Source organism: Carassius gibelio, chromosome B3 (genome assembly GCF_023724105.1).
Source record: "Carassius gibelio isolate Cgi1373 ecotype wild population from Czech Republic chromosome B3, carGib1.2-hapl.c, whole genome shotgun sequence".
In the NCBI taxonomy this organism is placed as follows: Eukaryota; Metazoa; Chordata; class Actinopteri; order Cypriniformes; family Cyprinidae; genus Carassius; species Carassius gibelio.
In genome coordinates, this window is record NC_068398.1 from 808,802 (window position 1) to 818,307 (window position 9,506).

Below are 9,506 nucleotides of genomic sequence, written 5' to 3' on the forward strand. Positions count from 1 at the left end.
AAGGGGAGGTTTAGGGTTGGAAATGGGATCCAATGAGTGGAGAGTGGTAGGTTTAGGGGTGGAAATGGGATCAAGGTGGTGGAGATGGGGAGGTTTAGGGGTGGAAATGGAATCCAGAGGGTGGAGAAGGGGAGGTTTAGGGTTGGAAATGGGATCAAGGTGGTGGAGATGGGATCCAGGTGGTGGAGATGGGGAGGTTTAGGGGTGGAAATGGAATCCAAGGGGTGGAGAAGGGGAGGTTAAGGGGTGAAAATGGGATACAGGGGTCAGACAAGGGAGGTTTAGGGGTGTAAATGGGATCCAGTGGGTTGAGATGGGTAGCTTTAGGTGTGGAAATGGGATCCAGGGGAAGGAGATGGGGAGGTTTAGGGTTTGAAATTGGATCCAGTGAGTAGAGAGTGGTAGGTTTAGGGGTGGAAATGGGATCAAGGTGGTGGAGATGGGGAGGTTTAGGGGTGGAAATGGGATCCAGGGGGTGGAGATGGGGAGGTTTAGGGTTGGAAATGGGATCAAGGTGGTTGAGATGGGTAGGTTTAAGGGTGGAAATGGGATCCAGGGGGTGGAGAAGGGGAGGTTTAGTGGTGGAAATGGGATCCAGTGGGTTGAGATGGGTAGCTTTAGGTGTGGAAATGGGACCCAGGGGAAGGAGATGGGGAGGTTTAGGGTTGGAAATGGGATCCAATGAGTGGAGAGTGGTAGGTTTAGGGGTGGGAAATGGGATCAAGGTGGTGGAGATGGGCAGGTTTAGGGGTGGAAATGGGATCCAGGGGGTGGAGATGGGGAGGTTTAGGGTTGGAAAATGGGATTCAGGTGGTTGAGATGGGTAGGTTTAAGGGTGGAAATGGGATCCAGGGGGTGGAGAAGGGGAGGTTTAGGGGTGGAATTGGGATCCAGAAGCTGTAGATGGGGACATTTAGGGGTGGAGAGGGGATCCAGGGTCTGGAGAAGAGGGGGTTTTGTTGTGGTAATGGGATCTAGGGGATGGACAAGGTGAGGTTTAGGGGTGGAAATGGGATCCAGGGTGTTGAGATTGGTAGCGTTAGGGGTGGAAATGGGATCCAGGGGATTGAGATGGGTAGTTTTAGGTGTGGAAATGGGATTCAGGGGGTGGAGATGGGGAGGTTTTTATGGTTGGAAATGGGATCCAGGGAGTGGAGATGGGGAGGGTTACGGGTGGAAATGGTATCCAGGTGGTGGAGATGGGGAGGTTTAGGGGTGGAAATGGGATCCAGGGGGTGAAGATATGTAGGTTTAGGGGTGGAAATGGGATCCAGGAGTTGTAGATGGGGAGGTTTAGGGATGGAAATGGGATCCAGGGAGTTGAGCTGGGGAGGTTTAGGGGTGGAAATGGGATCCAGGGGGATGAGTGGGTTTGGGGATATGTATAGTGGGAGGAGTTAGAGGAGTTACACACTGTAATACCAGTGTGCTTACATGGTAACTCCTCGGGAACTGTCCACTTAATATTAAGTGTAACATTCTGGACAACAAACGCAATTTATTTGCTAAGCCTAACTTACTGCACTCAAAAAAATTACTCTTTAAACTTACTTAGTCAATTATGGACAGTGGTTCCACACAACCAAATTGTGTTTTGATAACATTAATGGAATTTTTTTAATCTATGCAAACTCCTTGTGTTGTGACAACACAATTGAATGAGGTAGAAACTATGTGAAATAGTAATGTCCAACCAACTCAATTTATTCACTTTGCTTCAACTTAAACTGGTTAAGTTAACTCAACATGTTTTGGTTTATTACTATCTAGCCAAATTTGTTTCACTCTATCAACATGAGGTTTCTTTCAAATTACTCATTTCAATTATGGACAGTGGTACCACACAATTAGTTCTAGTTACTTTAACTAAATATTTTCTATTTAAAGTTACTCCCTTCAACAAGGCATTTTTTGTGTGATTTGTCTTGTAATGAAACAAAAGACAAGATGTCACAAATGATCAAAGTGTATTTGTTAAACAAGCAATAAATAATTACACACAGTAAAATACAGTTTAAACCACATTACAAAATTACACAAAATAGCAAATAAAATTCTAATTGGCATTCATGGGCAACCAATCAAACCTTATTGTTGGCTGCCGCTTCTCCGTTCGGCTCTGTTTTAATGTCTTAATTTTTAATGTTTATTTATCTTAATGCTTCTAAATCAGTATTAATTTTATTACTACAAGTTTCCTTCATCCTCTCAGTCATCTCATACTGAATTTAAAGTGGATAACGTATGAATGAATAATCAAAGTGGATATCTGTCCTGGGAATCTCACGTAAGTAAGTAAGTAAGTAAGTAATTTTAATTTATAAAGCACATTTACACACAGCGCAAAACTGACCAAAGTGATGTACAATGAATAGCTAAAAAGACAATAAAAATATAAACACATAGATTGAATAATCATAATTATATAAAACATTAATAAAAATAAGCCTTCAATATCACGTCACACAACACAGAAATACAGAAAACAAAGGTACCAGGTTAGGGAACAAGGAAAGCCAAGGAATAAAAATGAGTTTTTAACCTTGATTTGAATGTAGCAATGGAGGGGGCAGATCTAATATCCTGGGGGAGCCGGTTCCACAAACGTGGGGCAGCAACTGCAAAGGCTCTGTCACCTCTCTGTTTAAGCCGTGAGCGCGGTACAAGCAGGAGCCCTTTGTTTGAGGATCTCAGTGACCTTTGAACCGAGTATGGTTGTACAAGGTCGATGATATAGGTCGGGGCGAGCCCATTAAGTGCCTTAAAAACAAACAATAAAACTTTAAACTGAATCCTAAAAGGAACTGGGAGCCAATGCAAAGATGCCAAAATGGGGGTGATGTGCTCACGCCTCCTAGAGCCAGTTAAAAGACGCGCTGCTGCGTTTTGTACTAACTGCAGACGTCTAAGTGATGATTGTGGGAGGCCCAAGTAGAGGGAATTGCAATAATCCAGCCGTGATGTAATAAAGGCATGGATAACTGTCTCGAGATCGTTAAAAGATAGGAATGACTTCAGGCGGGAAATCATTCTGAGCTGGTAAAAACTATTTTTAACAACAGAACTAATCTGTTTGTCAAGGCAGAGTTCTGAGTCAAGAATGACACCCAAATTTCTAGCATAGGGTTTGATAAATGGAGTGAAGTTACCTAAATGTTGTACTACAGTGCATCTTGCCTTGGGAGAACCAAAAACAATCACCTCTGTCTTGTCACTGTTTAACTGGAGAAAGTTATTAACCATCCAAGTTTTAATGTCTTGGAGACAGTCCAGAAGAGATTGTATGGAATCCCTAGATTTTAGAGGCAAGTACAACTGTGAATCATCTGCATAGAGATGAAAAGAAATGTTATGCTTCCTTATGATGTCACCCAGTGGGAGCATATACAGGCTAAAAAGCATAGGACCCAAGATGGACCCGAGGGACCCCATATAAAACAGAAGCAGAGGATGAGGAGAACTTGCCAATAGATACTGAGAAAGTCCTATCATTGAGATAGGAACGGAACCACAGTAATGCAGTCTCCCTAATGCCCACCTGCTGATCAAGGCGAGTAAGGAGGATGTTGTGATCGATAGTGTCGAAGGCGGCACTAAGATCCAATAATATCAGGATGGCGCTATCACCTGAATCTAGTGTAAGGAGAAGATCATTGGTTACTTTGAGCAGAGCGGTTTCAGTACTATGAAATGATCTAAAACCTGACTAAAAAGGTTCTAGTATATTGTGAGTGGTCAAAAAGGGGAGCAGCTATGACAGAACGGCTTTTTCCAAAATTTTTGAGATAAAAGGAAGCTTGGAAATGGGACGGTAGCTATTTAGGAGTTTAACATCGAGATCATGTTTTTTGAGCAGGGGCTGGACAACCGCATGCTTAAAACATGTAGGGACAGTGCCGGATGCAAGACATAGATTTAAGATGACCAGAATAGAGGGACCGACTACATCAAAAACATCCTTTATAATAGAAGAGGGGATAGAATCAAAAGATAAAGTAGTAGGTTTCATATGTGATACTAAATTCCTCAATTCAATGAGAGAGATGGGCTGTTTGAGTGTTTACTGATCAAATCAGAGAGGTGCTTTCCTCTGGCTATTTTTGCTGCTGCCTGAAAAGAACCTAATGCAGATTTAAAAATTTGAAAAGAAACATTGAGATGATCCTTTTTCCATTTCCTTTCAGCTTTACGACAGGCCTGGCTAAGAGAGCGTGTATTCTCATCTAACCAGTAATGAGATTTTAGTTTGGAGCGAGTGTATGTGAAAGGTGCTACAGAGTCAAGTATGGAAGAGCAAGATGAGTGAAAAAGGTTGACTATTTCATCTGGACTAGAGGAGCACGATGCCTCTGTTGCAATAATAGATGCAACATTTCCACTCAAAAAACTATCAGAAAACTGAGTTGCAGTAAGAGAATGTATCTGGCGACAGTAATAATCCTGAACTCTGACAGTTTGCTGGGAACTGAAAAGGGTGATGTCAAATGTAATAGGCTTATGATCAGAGAAAGTGGCCTCCTCAATCACAATATTATCGAGAAAGAAAGTCAGAGAATTCAGTTATAAAGTCTTTGTCAGGTTTAGGGGGCCTATAGATCAGTACACAAACCAATGGTGACATAACAGATTCTACAACTACACATTGCAGTTCGAAAGTGGAAAAAGTCCCTGCAAACAGTGTCCGTAATTTCAAATTGTTCCTAAAGACAAGAGCCACACCGCCACCTCTTCTGACGCACCTCGGCGTGCTAATAAATGAACAATTAGTTGGACAAAGTTCACTAAAAACAGACGACTTGCCTACTCCAGCACTAATCCATGTCTCGGTGATGATGCAGGGTAATGTGTACGTGACAAGAGTACCTCGAATCCCACGAACGTCGAGCCAGGTAGAGATCCTTCCGACCTAGGATGGCTTCAGAGAGCTGGCAAAGACCTGATTGTACAGGAGAACCACTCGCTCCTCTCCTGATCTTCACTCGGACGCCTCCACGTTTGCCTCGGCGCCTCCGACGCTTCCTCCGGTTAGAGATACAGCAAGGTAGCCGAATGACGCACTCAGTGTAGGACAAACACCAGAACAAACAATAAGTGCCCGACTCAACCGTGGCCTTCGAGCAGATCAACAACTCTGATCGCGAAGAAATCTTAGAACCTAATGTTACATACTTGCTGAACTTGACTGGAATTGAGACGCCCGGCTTCTGGATCAAGTTAGCGCTAGCTTGTGCTAGCGCAACACGCCTGGATTATGCCACTGTTATGCTCCGCTCCGTCCGGACAACATCAACATCCTTCAAGAATCTGGACTACCTCGCCGTCCTTTGCATAGAGGCTCTGGTCGTATGTTCAATTATAACTTTTCAACTTCAAACTCTATTCCATCCATCTGGTCTTATTCGCGCATTCCAACTTCCTCACTACGTCACCATAACAAACGACACGCGCTCCTATCGAATCTCCGCTCCCTTCCTCTGTCCTCCCAATCCATCACAAAGCAACGTCACCTGAAACTGGCTTTGCTTAACACTCGCTCACTTAACAATAAAAGTCTCATTTTAAACGAATTCATAACTGACAATAACTTGGATTTCTTCTGTATCACTGAAACCTGGCATAAACCTCTGGACTATTTCTCACTCAATGAAACCACACCCACAGGATACACATATATGGACAAACCCCGACCTGAGGGGCGTGGAGGTGGTGTCGCTGCAGTGTACAGAAAGGACATTAAAACATCCATCATTTCCATCCCTGCTGTTCAGTCCTTTGAACACATCACTTTTAAACTTTCTGGTCCCACTCCTCTGGTCACTGCCATAATCTATCGCCCCCCCCCCCCCCAAACCAAATCCTTCCTTTCTCTCTGACTTATCTGATTTTTTGACTCAGCTTTCTGCCATTTCACCTTCTGTTCTGCTTTTGGGAGATTTAAATTTTTATATCAATACTAACTGCAAATCTGCCATTGAATTCCTGGAAATGCTACACTGCTTCAACTTTACTCAACATGTTAACTTTCCTACTCATAGCCGGGGTCATATCCTGGATCTGGTTTGCTCTACTGGTCTTACCATATCTCACCTCTCCAGCCTCAACCTCAACATCTCTGAACATCTGGTAATCACCATGAACATCGATCTCCCCATTAAGACAACTAAGAATAAATGGTCAATCTCCTTCAGAAATCTTAAATCCATTTCTACTTCTGCTCTTGTAGCCTCTCTTGTTAGCAAAATATCCTCCATCCCCCCACTGCAGACTGATAACACCTCCGATCTCACTGATTACTACAATGAAACACTCTCTATCTGTCTTGATCAGTTGGCTCCTATTAAAACAAAAACTGTTTCATTCACTCACTCTGCTCCCTGGTACACCCCGGATCTGCGCAAAATGAAATCGCGAAAGCGTCAGCTTGAAAGGCTTCATAGGAAAACCAATATATCTGTTCATCTACAAGCATATATAGATTACCTCGAGCTGTATAAAGAAGCTCTCAAGACTGCCCGATCCACTTACTACTCACACCTCATACACTCTGGTTCCTCCAACCCCAAGGCTCTTTTCTCAACTGTAAATAAACTTCTCAAACCCAGTGATACTACCACCAACTCTTTCACAACTGAAACATTTTTTCAGACCAAAATTGACACCATTTATAACAACCTTTCCTCTTCCTCTGTCAATACTGTCTGTACTCCCATCCTATCACTTGCTGCTGTTACTCCCATTCTTAAAAAACCTGGACTAAACCCCGACATTATGTCAAACTTTCGGCCCATCTCCAATCTCCCTTTTCTGTCAAAGATACTGGAACGCACTGTTGCCAAACAACTCAAAACCCACCTCTGCTCAAATGACCTGTTCGAACCTTTTCAATCTGGCTTTCGTTCGAAACACAGCACTGAAAAAGCCCTCCTTAAAGTCACCAATGACATCCTCCTCTCTGCTGATGTTGGTCATCTCACTATTCTCATCCTCCTGGATCTCACAGCAGCTTTTGACACTATAAACCACTCCATTCTTCTTTCCCGCCTAGAATCTTCCCTCAATATCACTGGCACCACCCTTTCCTGGCTCAAATCGTATCTCACTGACAGACAACAGTTCATTCACATTAACAACTGTACCTCCTCTACTGCTCCGCTGTCCCAAGGTGTCCCCCAGGGTTCGGTGCTTGGCCCTCTCCTTTTCATATTATATCTGCTTCCCCTTGGCAACATCATTCGCCACCATGGTCTAAACTTTCACTGTTACGCCGATGATGTTCAGCTTTACATCTCTACTAAATCCATTACCTCCGCTACCCACTCCACGATAGAGGTCTTCACAGTGCACCCGAGACCCGTCGACCCCGGACCCGACCCGGGACCCGTACGGGTTCGGGTCTATATTTTAAATCATCAGCCGGGTCCGGGTCGGGTCCGAATCTATTACCTCGGGTCCCGGGTCTGTTTAACATTGTGTGTAATACCCGTGCGATCGCCGATCGGAGTCATATTGGACTCGGAGAACATCCAGCCATTATCAAAGACTGCTTGTGTTTTTTGTAACTTGCAACTTGTAAAATTAGGAAAAGAAAAGAGTGAGCCAAAAAAAGTGATCTCTCTCTCTCTCTCTCGCTCGCAGACTCAAGAGTTAATACAAGTGCACACACGGTAATGCTTGCAGACTTGACACACTCATGTTTAATATATTTCAAATCAGCAACACAATCTGAGGTGAACTGTCACATGAATGTTTTCTATTACGCTCAAATTGCGTTAAGGCATTTTAGGTTGATAAAGCTAGCACGCATGTGCAGTCATGTTTCTATGGCAAGCAGTGAGGGACACTTCGACCGCCAAACTGCGTTTTACATTTTCTCCCATTTTTATAATATTATAAATGAACCGTTTAATCTTAAAGTTTTAGTGGTTCAGATTCAGACTCGATGCAGAGCAGAGAGCACAGACAGAGATCAGATGATAGTAAATAAATAATGTCAGCGGCCATGGCATTGCACGAACGATCGTTATTATAGTTCAAAAGGCAAACAGTGTAAGTTATTATGCGAATTAACTCGAGTCAGAATGTACATGTGCACAGTAGCATTTGTCATCCATCACCGTGACATCAAGTGGACTTTTGAAGCTGAAATAATGAGTGGATTCAGCTTGGACATGGAATAACGAGAGGAATAACATGAATAACTTTCTTGACGGAGGATTGTAATGCATCACAGGCAGTCAGGTACAAGGAAGAGAGACTACGGCTCTTTAAATTAGGTAAGACAAAAAGCTGTATTCTTCGCAACAGGTTTATTGACTTGTAATAGCAATTTAAGGTGGAATATGTCAACGTCGGGTCCAGTCGGGTCTGTGTCTTCCCGGCGGGTTCGGGTCCAGATTTCAAGTAATATACGGGTCCGGGTCGGGTCCGGGTAGGCATTTCTCGGATCTACACGGGTTCGGGTCCAGCTTTTGAAATAATAGACGGGTTCGGGTCGGTTCGGTGTAGTACATTACGGGTCTCTGTCGGGTTCGGGCAAGAATTTTTGGACCCGTGAAGACCTCTACTCCACGATCCCCAACTGCCTCATTGACATTAAATCCTGGATGCACACTAATTTCCTTCAACTTAACTGTGAAAAAACAGAGATGATCATCATCGGTCCCAAATCCATCACCAAGGCCACTCACGGTTTCTCTCTCACTGTCGACAACTCCACCCTGTTTCAATCCCTTCACAGTCGCAACCTCGGAGTCATCTTTGACAATAACTTCTCCTTTGATCCGCACATAAAACAAATCACCAGAACTGCCTTTTTTCATTTAAAAAACATTGCCCGACTCCGTCCTTCACTCTCGTTCTCAACTGCTGAAACCCTCATCCACGCCTTCATCACCTCCAGAATCGACCACTGTAACAGCATCCTGTATGGCACAACATTGAAAAGCTTAAACAAACTTCAATACATTCAGAACTCTGCTGCTCGTCTACTCACCCACACCTCCACCCGCGACAACATAACTCCAGTCCTTAAGAACCTTCATTGGCTCCCGGTGCCACAACGAATTCAATTCAAAATCCTTCTCCTCACTTATAAAGCCCTCTATAACCAGACCCCTTCCTACCTCACTGACCTGCTCCACCGCCACAACCCATCTCGTAGCCTCCGCTCTTCTAATGCAAAGTTCTTGACTCTACCTCCCAAGACCAAGCACTGAACCTGGGGGGACAGAGCCTTCTCTGTGGCTGCCCCAACCCTCTGGAAATCTCTACCCCAAAAAATCCGTGACTGCACTGACTTGCCAAAATTCAAAATCTTGACAATAACTCATCTTTTTAAAATTGCTTTTAATGTTTAATTTTATCGTGTGTTTTATTTTCTATTCTGTTACTTCTGCTTTACAATTTTACTATGTTGCTACATTTGTTTTACAATTTTCTGTAAAGTGTCTTTGAGTACTTAGAAAAGCGCTTACAAATTAAATGTATTATTATTATTATTATTATTA